Source organism: Callorhinus ursinus, unplaced genomic scaffold, assembly GCF_003265705.2.
Source record: "Callorhinus ursinus isolate GAN/ISIS: 27379988/994484 unplaced genomic scaffold, GSC_fseal_2.0 scaffold58, whole genome shotgun sequence".
Classification (NCBI taxonomy): Eukaryota; Metazoa; Chordata; class Mammalia; order Carnivora; family Otariidae; genus Callorhinus; species Callorhinus ursinus.
This window is the reverse complement of record NW_027397120.1, coordinates 7,367,224-7,385,857: the sequence shown is the minus strand read 5'-3', so window position 1 is coordinate 7,385,857 and position 18,634 is coordinate 7,367,224.

Here is an 18,634-nt window from a genome sequence, read left to right as displayed (position 1 = left end):
GTCTTGCCTGACGCAGTACGTGGGCATCTAGGAGCAGACCTCGTTCCAGAGCCAGCACTGGCCCTGAGCACTCTCTCCCTGAGCTGGAGCTTTGTCTGCTCTATGAAAATCACAGTGCACAGCCCACAGGGTTGTCATGGGGACTGGATGAGCCAGGGATGGGGAAAGAGTGTGGCAGAGAGCCACACACAGGTGTTAAGCAGAGGTGGCTGGTTCTGATCCTAAAGTCTGCAAGGGGAAGTGGCTCTATGGCTGTTGTGTATTGGTCCCTTAGGGTCACTGATTGGCCAATGCCTGGAATGCCCACCAAGGCTCATGTGGCAGGGACTGGGCAGACAGCTCGAGCTCAAGGAGGCCTTCCCTGGAGGCTGGCCCGACGTATGTACTCAATAAATGCCTGTGGAGTGAATGAAGGAAGCCATGAGCCCGTGAACGAGTGAAGCAGCTTCTAACCTGACAAACAGCTGCCATGAATACATGTGGCATGCGGGCGTGTGCCCAGGTCCCACACCTGCAATCTCGGCGGCTCTTCCCAGGGCTGTTGCTATGTGTCGGGAATGCCATTTCTTTCTCTCCCTCTCTCTTCCCTGCCCTTAACTTTTCCCTCTCTTCTGTCTTCCCTCTTTATCTCCAATCTCCCCAGTGTGTCTCTGTTGAGCTCCTACACATCCGACAGAACCCGTCTCAGAGAACACCTCTTCTGGGAGGTTTGCTTGCCCCCCTGGGCGGAGGTAGGTGTTCCCTACCCAGGGTTTTCCAGTGTCATGGTCACACTGTTCCCATTGCTTTGGAATCCTCACCTAAAGTCTGGGAGCTTCTGGGACTAGACTTTGTCTTAACCCAACTTTTTGTATCTGGAGCATCCTGTCCAGGGTCTGTCATCTCAAAGATGTGTCCTATGCTTTGGTGAATGGCAGAACATCACAGAGTATCAGACTTTTGTAAGCAGGCTGGCCCCATTTTGCACTTGAACCCATAACCAGGATTCATTAAAGTTCTCAGTGCCCTGAAACTGCAAACAAGAAACATGGCAGATGGTTCTGCTCTGTGGTTAGTTTCCAGGGGCTTCTAGATGATTGGCAACCTCTTAGGACCCCATACTAGCACCAGAAAACAATGGAGCGACATACTGAGGGATCATCAAGAAGAAAATCTAATAAAGAAATGCAAATCTCTTTAACCAGAGACCCAGGGCACAAAATGTTTGTGCCCTCAGAGGGGGTTTGCCTTCTAGAAATAATACGAAAATAACCAGGCTAAAGCTTTTGGCTTTGTAAAGCTATTCTTGTCAGCTTTTCCTCCCTTGCAGCAAGGCTGTAAGCAGTGAGTAGAATGCCACCGTCTCTGGGTATGCTCCTTTCCATCTTTGGTTTCAGAAATTTCCACCATTGCCTCACCAAACAATGGCTGGCCCCAAGGAAAAGAAAGCCAAGATCAGGTTCCTCCCTCCCAAGGAGCCAGTGCCTGGAGGAGACGCAGGAGAGTAACCCAAAGGCTCTGAGATACTCCCAGAGGGCTCCCGCACCATCTTGGAATAGCTGTGGCACCCGAGTGGAATTTGGAAGTGCTGGCAGTGTCTCGCTGGGTGACGAGGAGGAGTAAGAGCACAGAGAGAAGGCCATGCATCTGCTGGTCCCTAATGATCAAAGTCAGCCCAAATTCCTCTGCTGGCATTGAGGGCTCTCCTCCTCTGGAGTCTTCAAGGGCTCCCCGGTTCAGCGTCACCAAGCCGGGTACAAACTCCTCATTCAAGGCCATCCACGTAGAACTCATGGCATCATCTGTCACCTCTTCCTTCCCAACCCCATACGTCTGCTTCCTGTCTGGAACGCTCTCCTTCTCCATGTACACCTTCTGAGGTTCTTCCTACCCTATCTCCCCGCTGAGACCGTGAACTCTGCCGTAGGCACCCTGGGAGGCCCTTCGGCACCCAGCGCAGCGGGAGCTCAGAGAAGTTTGGATTGCTTGGAGGGATCTCTCCAGTTGGGATGAGCGCTGCCCAGGGGTGAGGGCACTGCCTTCCCTTTGCTGGAGGAACAATGAGCAGCGCCCCCAGGGACTCCCTTCCCAGATGGGAGGAATTAACTAGTGGCTCCCTGACTGGTCTTTCCTCCTACTTGTTGGGCCACCTTCAGGCAGTGCCTCCTGCCCCCTCGTCCCCCACAGGTGTGTTCCAAGGGGGATTCCAGAAGGACTGTCACGCAAGCCCAAGGACCCAGACTCCTTCCTTGTGCATTCTGTTATTCATTCGTTCATGCGCCAAACATGCATGGGACCCGTGCCGTGCGTCAGGCATGGTGATGCGCCTCGGGTACTGTCGCCGGTCCTATCCCGAGGGCCTTCCAGGCCAGAGAGCAGTCAGAGCTGGTCACAGGAAGAGAAGGCCCGAGAGCTGCAGCCGTCCGGGAGCGGAGAGAGCCTGACTCCGGGAGGAAGCCTGGGAAGGAGGGCAAAGCAGCCCTCATGGCTTTGGAGCAGAGTCTAATAAAATGGCTCAGATGAGGATGCCTGGCAGTGTGCATGTGCGTGTGTGTGCACATGCGTGTGCATCTTTATATGGGTGTGTGTGTGTGTGTGTGTGACCACAGGTGTATATGGATGTATAGGTGTGGATGTGCATACGTGTGAGTATATGTGTGTCTATGTGTATGAGCAGAGCACGTGTGTGTATGTGTCTGCATATATATGATGTGTGCATGTGTGGGTGTATATGGGTGAGTGTATATTTGCAGGTACATGTGTATAAAACATGCATTTGTATGTCTGTGTGTGCAGGTATATCTACGTGTATGGGCATATCAGCACGCATGTGGGGTGTATGTCTTGTGTATGTACACACGTATGCATGTGTATGTGTAAATGGGAGGGCATACCAGGCAGAGGGACAGCATACAATAAGAAACTATAGGGTGGGACCCGAGATCAGTTAGATGTGGCCATTTTAGGGTGGAGGGGTAGTTAGGTTAATAGTGTGAGGTTTGGGAACAGATGGTGGGAAGTTTTTGAGTTCATTTGTTCCTTGGAGAACACCTGAGGAAGCAGGACTGCATCTCTGGAGCATCACTGAAGCTCTGGGGAAGGGAGTGACATGGCCAGAGTGGGTCCAACGCCCGACATCAAGCCTTACATCTGAGGGCTGCTCCACAGAGGCTGACTGAGACCCAGCTACGAGCAGGTGCATTTCAGAAGGTGAGGGCAGGACCAAGAAGACTGGCTGCCAGTCCTCCAATTTGGGTGGACTTTGACTGAAGAGCCGGAAAGAGACAAAGAAGGAAGGCTTGCCCCTTAACTCTTGGTTTATCCTTCTCGCGCTTTCATTCGAGTCACCAGCCAAGGCTGGGTGCAGTTTGTGGCTGCGTGGGGGCTCCCACAGCAGCAAGCCTCTGGCTCAGCTGACCCTCATGCTGGGGGAGGGATGACCTCCCACGAGGACCTTGGCACATCTGGATTCTGCTGGGGAACCCACCACAGCCCTCTTTAAAAAAACAAAATAAAAAGGTCTGGATTTTGAACAAACCCTTTTTGTGGGAATAATTCTTATGTTGGGAACATTAAATACTTGGGAAGTATTTGTGGGTTCAATTTTGTGCACAATTAATTGTACTTACAAATGCCTCCTTGAGGGCACAATTAGTCACTAGCAACTCATTCTGAAGGTGCCAGAGGCTAATTGTACCCCCAAGTGAGAAGTTTCAGGTGTAATTAATTATTCTTTAATTATTAAATTTATTATTCACTGGTTGGATGCACAAAGTTGCGCTCAGATGAACTTACTGGCATGAGGAGGGCTGGAATGAAGGGGTCTGTGTCACCCTCTGTGCTGGCTGCTGCCAAGGAGGCTTGTGGAAAGAAATAAAGTGTTCTCTGGCTGCCGGGCTCAGCGTGGGAAATTCCTCAAGTGACAGTAAGGAGCCTGCTGAATGGGGCGGACAGTGGGAGGGCCCCTTGGTCGGGCAGAGGGAAAGGCTGGGGTCTGCAGTCGTCCAGACCTGCCCCGTCCGCAGTGGGAGCTGAGCTCTGAGCCTCACCTGTAGAGCAGGCTCACAGCGCTGACCCACCTCCCCTGTGCAGACGGAGAGGCGTGGGCCACCTGTTGTGACTTCTCCACAGACGTCAGCTTCCCTGAGAGGCAATGCTATCGGTGATCACGGGAAAGTCCCCTGGAGCCAGACTTCGCAGTTTAGAAACCCAGATATATGCATCAGTCGTGTGATCTTGGACGGGCCATGTCATCTCTCTGGGCCTCAGTTTTCTTATCTGTAAAATGGGATTTCATAAGAGCAACCTACTTGTAGGGTTGTGAGGATTGAATGGATTAGCATATATAAGGCGGGGCCTATCCATAGTAAACATGACCGAGGGTTTGCTCTTACATCTTTTGTGTCCTTCATGGCCACAAACCTATCTCCAAAGGAAAAACCACTGCACAAAGGGTAACCCACCAACTTCGTGTAAGACGCTTTCTGTTTATGCTGCTTCCTGACTCAGGGAGAATATCTGTCCTTTTTTTTTTTTTTTTAAGATTTTATTTTGAGTAATCTCTACACCCAACGAGGGGCTCGAACCTACAACCCCGAGACCAAGACTCGCACACCCCACTGGCTGAGCCAGCCTGGTGCCCCAGAATATTTATCTTTTGTAGCCAAGACAGGAGGAGCCTCATTAAAATGTTCCAAGTGGTTATTTATATCTGTATGATGAGATTTTGGGTGGTCATTTTCCTCTTTGTCTTTTTCAGTCTTGTTCACTTTTTTTTTTTTTTTCAGTTTTCCCTGGCTTTTATTTTTAAAATGTGCAAGGTTAAAACAAGACCAGAGAATAAAGTGTGTGTTTCCAGGCACTTTGGTGTATCCTTCTGCAAACCGATCTGCATGTCCAGACATGAGGTGTCCTTCAGACCATGACCACACTGTCCTGGGGTCTTGCCCCTTGCCCTGCCCACCCTCCAACCATCTTTTCTCCCGGCTCTTCCGTGTTCTCTGTCCTCCTGGATGAAAAGTACACACTCTCTGCCTCCTGGCTTTGCCCTGTCTTGACCCTCAGTCCCTGTGCTGTGACCTGCTGGACGCCGGGGTCTCTGCATCCCACCCCGTCCCCCAGGGGCCCAGCCAACTGCTTCTGCTCCTGAGTACTAGGACGGCTTTCAATTCATTTTATGATTTATTGGCCCAAAAATTCAGAGAGGCATCTTGTTAGTATACCTCCCCCTGACTCCAAGGTAACCACTGACATGAATTTGGTGTGCCTCTTTCCCATTCAGTTTTAGGAATCTTACTACATGTACATGCATCTGTAAACAATTTATAGTGTTTTGTGTTGTTTTTAATATGCTCCTCAATGCTACCATTCGGCAACATGATTTTTTCACCCAGCTGGCTGTCTTTAAGCTCTGTCCACAGCGATGCATGCAGATCCTGGTCTGCAGATGGATCCCAGGTGACTGAGGCCCAGGGGCACCTGTAGCCTGAGACAAAAGAGCCCTGGAGCCCGGGGACTGTCCCTAACGACCCCCTCCGTGTTGTATCAGGAACTGCTAGCTGCCAGCACCCGAAGCCGGTACCCAGCTAACTTAAGCGGAAACCGAATTTATTGACAGGCTATCAGGTAGCATAAATTATTGAAGGGAGGTTTAAGAACAGACACAGACAGTAACAGGGCAGTTCCAGGAGTCTAGGGGGCTGGAATTAATCCTTACCTTGTCAGAAGCCACGGGAATGAATGCCCTCTGGTTGACATTTTTTTGTCCTTCTGTCATTTCACTCCAGACCGAGGGTCCGGGAGAGAAAACTTCACTCATTCTGGCTTAAGCCAAGACAGACTATAGGCTCACAAGACTGCAAAGTCCAGGGTGCAGAAGTAGAGCTAGCTTCGGGCCCAGGTGAGGTCACCAGGACCCGGCCTCTCCCACATCTCAGGTGGGGGCCCCCACGGTGCTGGTGCGAGGGCCCCTGCTGCTCTAGCCTCCTGCATGCTCAGCCTTCACCCCGTGGAGAGGAAAAGGGTCAGCTTAGGTCCCAGCCTTCCTGGGGAAAGATTCATGGCCCGGCGTTGGCCCCGATGCGGTCGTGCGTCCATTCTGAGCAAACCACTGTGACCGGAAGAAGGCAGTCTAGCTGGCTCACACCTGCTCACAGCCTCTCTCCCCCACGAGTCCCAGCTGAGCGCAGAGCCCACAGCTTCACAAGGCGAACTTGTCTGCCTTAACCAAATAAGGGCAATAGATGCCCAGGTGGGAAAAAGACAATAAAGGCCCCACTCTGACAAGCCAACACAGATAGACAAGAGAAGAGATATGAGTAAACTAAAACAGGGCAGCAGGCTGACCACCAGAGCATCGTCACAGACTGTGCTGGGGAAAGACCCAAGAAGCAAGTGTTGATCGACCTTATGATGGTCTGAGTAAGCAGCTTTCTTTCTTTCTTTCTCTCTCTCTCTTTTTAAGATTTTATTTATTCACTTGAGAGAGAGAGCGAGAGAGCATGAGCGGGGCGGGGGGGAGAGGCAGATGGAGAGGGAGAAGCAGACTCCCCACTGGACACAGGACTCGATCCCAGGACCCAGAGATCATGACCTGAACTGAAGGCAGACGCCCCACCATCTGAGCCACCCAGGCGCCCCCAACAGGCAGCTTTCTTAAACACACTGGCGCCAGTTGGCATGGCTCACCTGTCCCCCTGGCAGCATAGGCGGAGGGGCTGTGACAGCCCAGCACTTGCTTCTCTCCATCTTCCTTCCCTTCGATTACTGTCAAATGATGAACTTCAACCACATACTACATTTTCCTGGGATCATCCCCTCAAATGAATTATGTGAATAATAAAGTTTCAATATTTTTCATTCGGCAATTAATCTTGGTGAGCACGAAACTTCATTTAAAGTGCTGGTACGGTGGCTGGAATCCATTAATCAGCACGGCGAAGGAGCCAGCCAGGCACCACATCAGCCTGGGCAGTGAAATATGGGCCCTTCTCAAAAACCAGGGGATCCTCTTCAGTTGTGAGATGTGTCTGCCCAGCCTGCAGGCCCCTTTCTTTCAGATTCTATGTGGGAAAACCTCCTGGTGGGGTTTATCATTCACCAGAGTGTTCGTGGGAGGAACGAGATGATGGGAAAACTAGTTCCTAAACCCAAACCAGTCGTTATTAGAGTGGCAAAAACACAGTGCTCATGCACGGAATGGTTTACATTAAATTAAAAACCATAAGTTATCTCTGAGACACTCCATTTAGTACATCTGAGGTTAAATATGGTTCAAAGCAGCTCTTTCAATTAAATTGTTCTTCCTCGGCTCTAGTAAAGTATATTAAACATAATTTCCTGAAAAGTAACAGAGATCATTACTCCGTTTGCAAATTGATACCATGTTATTAAAAATAGGAAATATTTACAGGGATCGTTCAGATCACTCTATTTTTGCAGAGAACCTAATATTGGCAGTGAGGATACATCTGAAGCCCAGATTTCTGGCTCTCCTGGGCGGGGGGGGGGGGTTGGGGGAGGGGAGTGTGTGGGAGGGGGGGGGGCTGTGGGACATCAGAACAAGTGGGCCGGGCATGCAGGGGAGTCCCCAGGCTAGTCCTGGGGGCCCAGGCAAGAACTTTTCTCGAGTCCTGTGTCTGTCCATTCTGCACCCCAAGGCCCTCATAGCTGGAGAGCTGCAGCCCTGCTAAGCTTCAGACTGTTTATTCATGTTCGTCTTTATGGGTTGTCATTCCACTCACATAAATGGACTTTATGACCAGAGCTGCCTTTTATCTTTGCCCGTCCTACTGGAAAGGCCTGTAACATTTAGAAATAGCAAGGCTGGCTCTTTACCTCTGCTCCCTGAGTCACTGTCACTGAATTATTTCAAGTTCATAAACCAAGCCCCTAAATGGCTTTTTGAAGGCTTGATGTGACTCAAGTGGAACAAGATGGGGTTTGCAAGACTCTGTTGCACGGGCCCCGGGCCGGACTGCCATCCTCCAGCGATTTGGCAAGGGGAGGAGCTGAAGGTCCGAGGACAATGATCTGGTGGCAAAGCCAGCTGAAGCCCACGCCTTTTGGACCCAAGTCCTTTGAAAGGCGCAGAGTCTTGGGGAGTCAGGTGGGGCGTTAGATCAAAGCCACATCTGTACGCGGTGGTAGGGTGTGATGTCAGGCCCGCCACAGGGATGCATTTCATCCCTGGGAAACTGCCCAGAGACACGGGGCGATTGCAGATGTGTAGGAGGAGTGGGGAGCTCTGCTCAAGACTGGGGAAACACACCAGGGGTGCTCTGGACCCAGTCCCATCATCCGTGCTGGACTGCGGTGTTTCAGGGTAAACCACAGTGGAAGGATTCTCACTGTGTCTGTGGTCTTCAGAACCACCTCCCCCCCAAGGGAATGCCTCTCCCAGCCCGTAGTATCATTGCCCCCGTTGGGAACCATGAGCATTTGCTCAAGGGCCTAGGGACCAAGCGCGGAGTAGAAAAATGCTGCTCGGCTCTCTGTGGCCAGGGACGGCAGAGGAACCCTTGGGTCACGGTCACCCTGGCCTGTTCCACCGAGCACGCGGCTCCTGCCAACTCCTTTCCAGGCCCCTGTGGGCCTGCCTTTGACCTTCGACATCGCAGGGGCAGGGTGGGCGGGTAGGCACGTTGGAAAGTGTAAACGATGCTTCTGAGGGTGTGCGACAGTACCCCTCCCCCCAAATCCCTGCCAGTCACTGACCTTACCCAACTGAGAACTTGGGCCAATCTGGTGAGTTAGAAAAGCTATCTTATTGTCGCTTTACTGTGCTGTTTCCTGACTCCTCGGGAGGTACAGCAACCTTTCTTATGCATATCGGCCATTCGAGTTTCTTCTGTGAATTGCTCTTTGTATTTTCCACCCATTTTTCTACTGGGTTGTTGGTCTTTTTAGTATGAAATGAAGGCACTTCTTCATATAATTGGATTACGGATACTTGGTCCTATGTGTTGCAAATACTGCCTCCCAATCGGCTTCTCTTTTAACCTAGTTTACAGTTTATTTTTTCCTCCAGTGATGCTCACTTTTTTCTCCAGAGAAATACTCATTCATGTGCAAGAAGCCAAGACAAGGATGCCCATTGCAGCACTGTTATTAATAGTGAGACGCTGGAAAAATCCCTCTGTCCATCAATTAGGGACTAGTTACACAAACCACAACACGTCCATACTAACTATTGGGCTATCAGCTGCAGAAAAATGACAAAGGAGGCCAATGAGTACATACTGATTTGGAACATTCTGTAAAGCAAATTGCAGAAGAATGTGTATGGGATGATACCACTTAAGTAATAAAATCCCAGCAGATTAAAAAGCCTCAACTGAATATTTCTTTTTATGCTATTTTTATATGCACAGATTCATAAACGTACAGAAGTAGATCTGGAAGGATCCATAGTACAAAATGCTAGTGGTGACTTTGGGGAGGAGCCTGGACTCAGGTGAGTTCCTTAAGGGCTTGAGTTGCTTTATTTGTATTATTATTAATGGTATTATTTTATCTCTGTTATTTGAATATTTCATAATAAAACTGTGTTATGGGCTAAATGTTTGTGCTTCCCCAGATCCCTATGTTGAAAACTAACCTCCAATATAATAGTGTTAGGAGGTGAGGCCTTCGGGAGGTGATTAGGTCATGAGGGTGGAGCCCTCATGAGTGGGATTAGTGTCCTCATAAGAACAGAACTTGTTTTTCACTGTTGTTTCCACCGTGGGAGGGTACAAGAAGAAGTCAGCCATCTGCACCCCTGAGGGCTTCCATCTGAACTTGACCATGTTGGCACCTTGATCTCGGATTTCCAGCCTCCAGAATGGAGTGAAGTGGATTTCTGCTGTTAACAAGCCGCCTAGACTATGGTACTTTGTTATAGCAGCCTGAGCAGTCTAAGACAGAATGTACTTCCGTTTCACACGAGTTATTGAAAAAGAAAAGTTGGCATGTAACACAGGCTCCAGCAAGTTCTCAGAGATCTGCAAGAAGGCTGGGACCCCTTGGCCCACCTGTGCCATCTCCACTGAACCCACGGAGGCAACCCAGAGCCACGGGGAGTGAGGAAGAGTAGAGGAGGAAGTGGGATATACTGAGCATTTCCTGTGTGTCTGTCCTCATGCGGGCATTGGACTCAGAATCGCCAGAGTTGAGTTCAAGCGTTGACCTTGCCATTTATTACCTGCATAACGCTGGGCGAGACACTTAAGCATTTAGCCTCTCTGGGCCTTAGGTTCTTCATCTGTAAAGTGGGTGCTAACAGAACAGAATAGCCTCAGGGAGCCCGCAGACCTAGTTAAGAGAGAGAGTCTGAAAGCGTACACAGATTGAGGGGCTAGAATTGTTTTCTGATCGTGCAGCTTACCGAGTAATATAGTCCTTGAGGATACTTGGTGGTGGTGGTGGTTCTTTTCAGCGGAGGATGAAGCCTGGGCAAAAGCCTGGAGGTTTCTCAGGCTTTCCCTGTCTTCCCTGCCTGTGCCTTTGAATCTCTGACCCGTAAGAGGCCTTTGGCAACAGAAGGAAAGTGGGTGCCATCTGTGGCATGGCAGTCACAGAGTTAAATGCACCAAGGGCACCAAGGAGGGTTCCAAACAGAGAGGACCCTCCGGGGAAAAATTAAGATGAGAAAAGCCATCTATTTGGGGCATGTCTTCCCTTTCTGAGACCATCTCCGAGGCTATTCGTCAGTGTCAAGGCTGGCGAGAAAGACTTGCAAAGATCAATTCCTCTGTGCAAGATAAATAGTTTTAAATAATTGTATATATGTAAGGGGCTTGCCTTCTCATAATTGAAGAGAACAGAGGGAGTCAAGAATATCTCAGGGAGAATGTCTTCTGCTCCATGGCACAGAGTCTGCAGCATCATACGGTTTGTTAATAGTTGGCAAAAAACCAAGGAGTTTAATCAACCTCCAAAGTTTATTATGAATAACCCCCAGAGCTAGTGGATCATCCTTAGCAAGAACATCATCCTGGTTATTTTCTCGTTTTTATAAATTGATCTATAACTTTGAATCCTGGTCCTTGAGAGAGCTGCAAGGGACATGAGAAATCAGCGAACCCAGTAGATTTTTTCATTTTTTACAAAGATCAAATGAGGCTGTTTTTGTTGAAGTGGGGGGAAGAGTCACACCTGCCCAGTCCTCACTTCCCTGTCCCCCGCAGTGGCCCCACTGTGGCCCCTAAGGTGCATCCTTGAAACACAAGGGCTCTAAAGAATATGGACACTATTGATCACCAAACTCCCCCATTTTTCAGATGAGGAAACTGAGGCCCAGAGAGAGAAAGTGACTTGGCCACAGTTACACACCAGGCAAGTGTGGTAGACATGGTTGGTTGCTCACTCAGCAGCCATGGCCCAGCTCCCCTTTTCTTGCTTGAAGAGCCCATCTCACATTAGAGGAGTTAAAAAAGCTGGATTACTCATTTTCCCAACCTCTCTTCCAGCTAGAGTGTGGGCATTGACTCCATTCTGCCCCATTCTGGGAATGACTTACCTGCCTGGCAAAGAAGAAGCAAACAAAGAGAAATTTTCTTTTTGACTTTTGACATGGCTGGGGTAAAGGATGTGGCTCCATGGCTGGAGCAGCAGCAGCTGTCTTGTAACCATAAAAACAAAACTCGAGGATGACCATTATTTTAGCTGGGGTGGTCTAGCCAGGGAACAAGAGCCACTCTATGTGTTTAAAACAGGGAAAATTAATGCAGGGATTGCTTTTATAGGTGATGGAAGAGCTGACAGACCAAAGGCAATGATGAGGCACTCCCCACCCCCACCCTCACCCCAGAGGTTAGCAATTGCAGAATGGTGTTAACACTCCTAGGACTGGAAGGATGGAGGAGAAAGGGGTGTTATGAGAGCCCAGAAGTTGGACTTGGGATCTAGAATTATGGCAAAAGCCTCTTGGAAGGACTGGAGGGATGGGGAGGAGGAGAGGGGGAAAGTTGTCTGGGGTGGGGTTTGAACACAACAGAGTGTCAATCACTGCTAGGGATGCACTGGAATGCACAGAGAGAGGAAGAGAAACGCCCTGACTTCGCTCCTCCACCTGCCCTCCAGCCCTCCATCAGGACCTTCCATTGGCCAGACCGTCCCAGAATCCTGGGAATTACAGTTCCCTGAAATGCAAGCAGAGCAGGGAATGCGTCCAAGAGCAAACAGCAGTGACCCTTTCACCACATTGAGGATGGGAGGGCAGAAAGATGGAGAGCCCATGTGCCTTCTGAGCCATGGACCAGTCTGCACCTCACCTCCTGCTGGATCTCTCGTCCTCGGGGTAAGAAAGGTCCCAATTCTTAAAGCCATGTGGACTTGAACAGATTCAATTCCTGCAGCTGAAGCAGCCTTTGGGTTGCCGCTGAATCTGAGCCAGAACCCGAGTCTCTCAGCTTGGAGTCCCACTGACCACTCCACCCGCAGCCGACAACAACAGAGTTCAGAAAGCCGAATCTGTTGCTCATTTGCAGGGGAAGGTGTCCGCAGCATTGGCAGAGGTAAACCTGAGACACACGGGGGCAGAGCTGGTCTCAGGGATGTCTGGATCCTGGGCGTCATCAGGGTGCCATCAGTTTTCTCTTTTTCTCTCTCCCCACAGTCCACCCATACCTGTTGGCCTCTGCATGGCGGCTATGTCAACCCTTACTGCGTTCTCTTTCGTGGTCAAGAATGAGGCTGCCATCACCTCCAGGCTGGCCTCTCCAGCTTAGCCCAAGTACAGAATTCCAAATCCTCTTTCTCAGTCCAGGATGAAGACTCCTGGGGATGTACGTTGGTCCTACGCCCACAGCTTGGACCGCTCACGGCGTCAGGGGACTGAGATGTCTGGTGGCTCAGGCTTCACCATCAACTCTGTCTGGGGCCTGGGGAGTTGATACCAGAGAATTTGCAGGAAGCACAGTCCCTGGGAAAGCATGAGGAATGAGGCAGGTCTCCCAGTCTATACCTGGCCTACGTTCCTTGATGCAGTGAGGAGTCAGCTTTGCAAGGCCTGGACTGAGCCCTGGCTTGACCATGGACTTCCATGTGATCATGGCAGCCCTGGAATCCCTCTGGTTCTTGGTGTCACCAGCAATGAAACAGGGAGCTCACTTCCCATTGCACAGACTTCCGTGATCATCACATAAGGTGAGAAGTTGAGATACGCTTACTAACTAAACCAAGGAGGAGCTTCTATAGCTCTTGGTTAGGTTTTGGAATGGAGTCCCCTGACATGCAATTTCAGTCTGACCTCAATGCCAGGCCTCTGAGTTCCCTTACTGGTTCCTTCCCGGAGGCCCTGAGGGAACGGGAGGAGGAGCACCAGCTCAGGGAACGGGAGGGGGAGCACTCAGCTCAGGGAGCAGGAGGGGGAGCACCCATCTCAGACCTCTCCCCTCTAGGTAAGTCCCTCAACTTGGGACCCCGACGGTCAGGCCTTCTGGAAGCGCCTCTTCCCTGGGACTCCAGTGCTGGTACCAAGCATCTTTATTTCTGGGGGCTGTGATTCTTATTTGGTTAAATAACACATTTAAAAAATTGTTGTGATTCCATACTGAAGCTTCCCATATGGTTAATTGGAAGTGTTCTCACCAATATTGCAGGCTGTAAAAACTAATGAGGTAAATGGAAAATTTATCAAGTGCCACAGTTAGAAATTAACTTATTGCTTGATGCCGAGCTTATGACTAATGAAGTTAGAGGGGGCTCTTCATACATAGAACAAAACACAGGGGTCGGCCAGCCCTTGACACTGGGGGGGGATCTTTCTACTTACCCCTCTTCCCTCTCTCTCCCATCACCCCTCTGTCAAATATCAGATGAGTAGAGCAAACGACCAGGCTAAGTCTAGATCACCCTAACACAATGTCTGCATTCAATTATGTATTATATCACTAATAATAACTATTGTTAGCATTTATCGATGCTCGGTGCCTGGTGCTTTGTATGCATTAGCTCACATGCTTCTCACACCAGGGCTCTAAGGGAGGCGGTAGGATTACCCGTAAATCACAGATGAGGAGACTGAGGCTCAGGGACAGGAAGCCACACAGTCCTAAGTGGTGAAGCTTCATCCCCAGGTCTGATTCCAACATCCAGATGCATCCCACTTAGCAATTCAGGAATTCATTCATTCATTCAATCAAATGACAAATGGCCACTGAGACCCTATGGAATCCCAGGCACCACATTCTCCTGGAGTCACCAGGATGGAGCAGGGCAGTGTTGAAGGATATGGATGTCAATCCAGCTCTGACTGCCACTTGCTGGCTGTGGGATTGTGCTGGACCTTCCAGCTGGCGCTCCAGACCCACTCTGCCCCACTGTACTCTGCTCTGTGCTGGTCTGTATGGCCCACATTCATGGGCATTCTTGCCCTCTGGCTTCTGGTCAACCTGAGCCTACGGGAGGCACTGACCAGAGGTGACATGGCAGGAGAGTGGGGGAAAGTTCTTCAGCTCCTTCCTTTCTGGTTGCACCCCCCCACACACACACATACACACTGTAGACTAAAGTTACTTTCCAGAGGTTTTCTGCATATAACTACCCCACTCTGCGTCCCAGAGGCTTTTCCCTCTTTCCTTAAGGCCCAAGGTTGGTCAGGGCACGGTGCTGTCACTAGCCTGAGAGTCTGTACCATCTCTTGTTGGTTTCCTTAAATTTTGCCTCCACTTTTGTGAACTGCCCCTTATAACTCTCCTGACATGACCACTTTGAGTGCTATCTGCCCTGTTGGGATGTGACACAGTGATGGGGTGATTTTACTCAAGTGGTTGACTTGGGTCAGTTCCCTCACCTATAAATGAAGGGCAATCAATTGCTGTTGTGAGGATTAGGGAAACTTATTTGTGTAAAGTGCTCAGTACAATGTTCAGCACATAGTAGATACTCAATACATGCTAGCTCTTCTAATTATTAAGACAGGGTCCTGCTTTTAAGGGCAAAGTGCAGTGATTCTTAAACTCGAGTTTCCAACAGAATCACCTGAGATGCTTGTTCAACGTGCTGAGTCCAGACCTAGCCCACGGGCCCAGGACAAGCCCAGCAGGTGACTGGGATGCCCTTCTGGACAGATTCCAACCACGCCCACGGGGAGGACCACACAGGCAGAAGGCATGGGGAGTGGGCGTCTTCATCGGTGGGGTGGCTAGTCTGGGAAGGCGTTCTCAGGAGCTGCCGTTGAACTGAGGCCTACGTGGACACCCATGGATTGAGGATCCCCAGGGGCTAGGACAGGCTGGGACATGACAGAGCAACTTGAGAACTTAGGGCTGGCAGGAAGTGGTGGAGATGGGGCCCTGGTAGGCTTCATACTGTAGCCTCGACTTCACCTTTCGGGGACAGGAGTCCCTGCAGGGTTTTTAGAAGTGACCTAAAGTGGGGAGACCAGGGAAATATTTCTCCAACTGTCAGTTACCTGCCTTATTAAAAAAGGTAGACTCTTGGTGGTGGGTGGGTGGTAGGGAGGGATCTGAACTTTTCCCAGAATCTATGTGATTCGGGCCCCCATCAGAATGAGAGGCCCTTGACCAGGGAGCTTGCTGTAGTGACGGGAAAGATGATGAGAATCTCGACCAGGGTAGGATGAGGAGAGCACACTGAGAGGGGTTCAGGGGGAGGGAGGAGTCATGCCAGGGGGTCGATTAGGTGAAGGTGGGGAAGGCGGATGCTTGGGATCCTGCTGTGGAGGAGGCTTTGCTGGAGGGGAAGACCAAGGGGGCTGACATGTTCACGTCTGGAGACACTGAGTTGATTCTATTATGTATCGATGATGTGTTCTTCACTTTCCATCAACTGTACTCCATGGATTCAGCATGTCTCCTTTTCTCTCTTCAAAGACTTCTTGCCACTGCCACCCACTGTCCCAGTCCGGTTCCCGGGAACAGGACTGCCCCTCTGACACCTCACAAGGTCCCCTCTGGGGAAAACTGGAACTGAAGCAACATTTTCCTTCAGAGATCAGATCTTGGTTGGGTTCCAGCAGGTGGGGCGTTGCATGGAAAGAGCATGGGATCTGGGGTCTGAGGGCCTGGTTTGGATCTTGTCGTACATCTTGGGTGTTTGTGAGCAAGTTGCTTCCACTCTGAGCCTTGGTCTCCTAATCTGGGAAATGAGGCCAGCATTGCTGGCCTCACTGAGATAATGCACACGATCAACTGGTCAACTAGACAGGTGGTGTCAACGGGAGACAACGATGTGATCTGAAAAGGGTCCAGTGCTGTGGATTCAGAAATAGGTCACAGGATTGGACCCAGCCAGAGTAGAGGAGGAAGGAAGTCCTACCTCTCTGAGTTCATGTTAAGCTCCCAAGAGCTTCTCCAAGAGGCGGGGCCCATGCAGTGGGGTTGCTGCTCCAGAATGCATGACTCCTCTGTGGACAGGGCCCATCTGGCAACCAGGGGCGACAGGCTGGTGACTTCCTCAAGCAATTCAAGCAAGGGATCTGCTTCGGGTCCTCTTGACTTCCCTAGGAAACTTTGAAAGCCCGCCCCCCGCCCCCCGGTTGATTTTGGCCCTTCCCCGTGCAGGCTCATGCCCCAAGTGCCTGCTATCCTCCCTCTAGTCCATCCTCCAAGTCTCCAGCCCATTCTCCCCACGTCCACCTGCACCTCACTCCACAACTGCTTGCTCTTCTTTCCTTTGCTTTTTTTTTTTTTTAAGATTTTATATATTTATTTGAAAGACAGAGAGTGAGAGAGAGAGAGAGAGCACAAGCAGTGGGGAGGGACAGAGGGAGAGGGAGAAACAGACTCCCCACCCAGCAGGGAGCCCAACGCGGGGCTCAATCCCAGGACCCCAAGATGATGACCTGAGCTGAAGGCAGACGCTTAACCGACCGAGCCACCCAGGTGCCCCTTTCCTTCACTTCTTTGTAGCTCACGCCCTCCTCCCACTTTCTTCTGCTCCCTTCTGTGCCAGCCAGCTTCCTTTCTGCTCTCCACCATCATGCCCACAATTCAGGGCCCTTTGCATGTTGCCGGCATTTAGGACAGTTAGTGGGCCCCTTTGACCAACAACCAACAAATACTGAACCAAAACCTCCATGTGAGTCACTGCCTCTGACTATGGCTTTTACCCAGAGAAAGAATGTATTGGTCACCAATGGCTATGGTCACCATTACAAGGGGCCAGGCAGCCAAATCACTCCCCACCTCCCTGCTTGTTCCTGTGCCTATGGAGCCGAAGGTAGAAGGGACAGATGCAGATTTATTGGCCTCAAGATGCCGTCTCCTTCTGGAGGTCCGGGTCCAGTGTCTGGCTCATCTGATGTTTCTTCTGTGTTTCTTGAGTGAATGAAACCAGATGGAGCCATCATTTTCAATTCAGTGACGATGTATTGAATGCATCCGGTGTGCACGGTGCTAGGAACTCTATAAAAGAGAGTGAGACCCGATCCCTGACCCTGGGGAGCTAACAGCTTTGTGGTAGAGAAAAAACACACACATTGATCTACTGCTATGTCAGCATGCACGAACACTAATGCTCCTGGTCTCTATCCATCCCCGAAGACGTGGTTGTCATCGCTTCCTCTCTGGACCACTGCAGCTGCTCAGGACTGATCTCCATGCAGTTGGCTCCCCTCCTCTCCTGTCTCTCCAGCACATTGGGCCAGAGGAAGCTTCCGGATCGAAGTGCCATTCACAGCATGGCCCTGCCAAACTTCCATGTCTCCCCATTATTTGTGAGTGAACCGCAAGTTGCGCACTTACAATGGCCCTTTTAAAAAGTCCCTTCTTGTTTGTCTAGCTTTTTTGTCCAGTGCATCTTGTACCCCTTCCTTACACAGCCACACTGGACACCCACCGTTCTTGGAATGTGAACCTCATATCCACCCTTGACCCTTTGCTCAGAGGGTCTTCCACCCAGAGCACCATTTCCACATCTCTCCACCACGATATCCTCCCACTTTGAACCCTCCTTACCCAGGAAAACTCCTGATTACACAAATTGGGAAGAACCTCTTCTACTTTAAAAATTTCACGGTACAAGATTCTAAAACAATGATAGCACCCAAACTTGGCCACTAGGCAGCAAGCAGACAATCTCTTATATTCCCTGTAGAGTCTAAATTGATACAATCATTCCGAAATCCAATCTGGCATATATATATCAGAAGATTTTATAATTCTCTCCATAAACCCAATATGTCCACTTGTAAGCGTCTATTTTATGGAAAACACTGGAAATGTCATCAGAGACTCCTACGTAAGAAAATGCGCTGCAGTGTTACTTATATGTTCTCCGAATGGAAACAGTGTGGAATCTTGACTCTAGATGTTCACCAAGAGTGTCCTGGCTCAATATATCACAGCGTGTCCCCGTTATGAAATATGCAATCGTATACAAATTGTGTTTTCAAAGAGTATCCAGTGGCAGGGGAACCTGCTTGTGGTATAACCTCCGAACAACGGAGGCAATTTGTAAAACATAAATATTTTTATATAGGCTCAAAGGCTGGAAGGGAATAGGGTAAAAGGTAGACAGTGATGATCTCTAGTTGGTGGTTTACAGATTATTTAAAATTTCTTCCGTGGGATCTCTATTTTTCTAATTTCCTTTTTGTATTGCCTTTCTGATTGAGATTAAACAGGTTTCTCTTCAAAAGAAAGCATGTAGCTTTGTATATCTCTTATGGAGTAATTCTCTTGCCATGATTTACAATTTGGGGGGTACT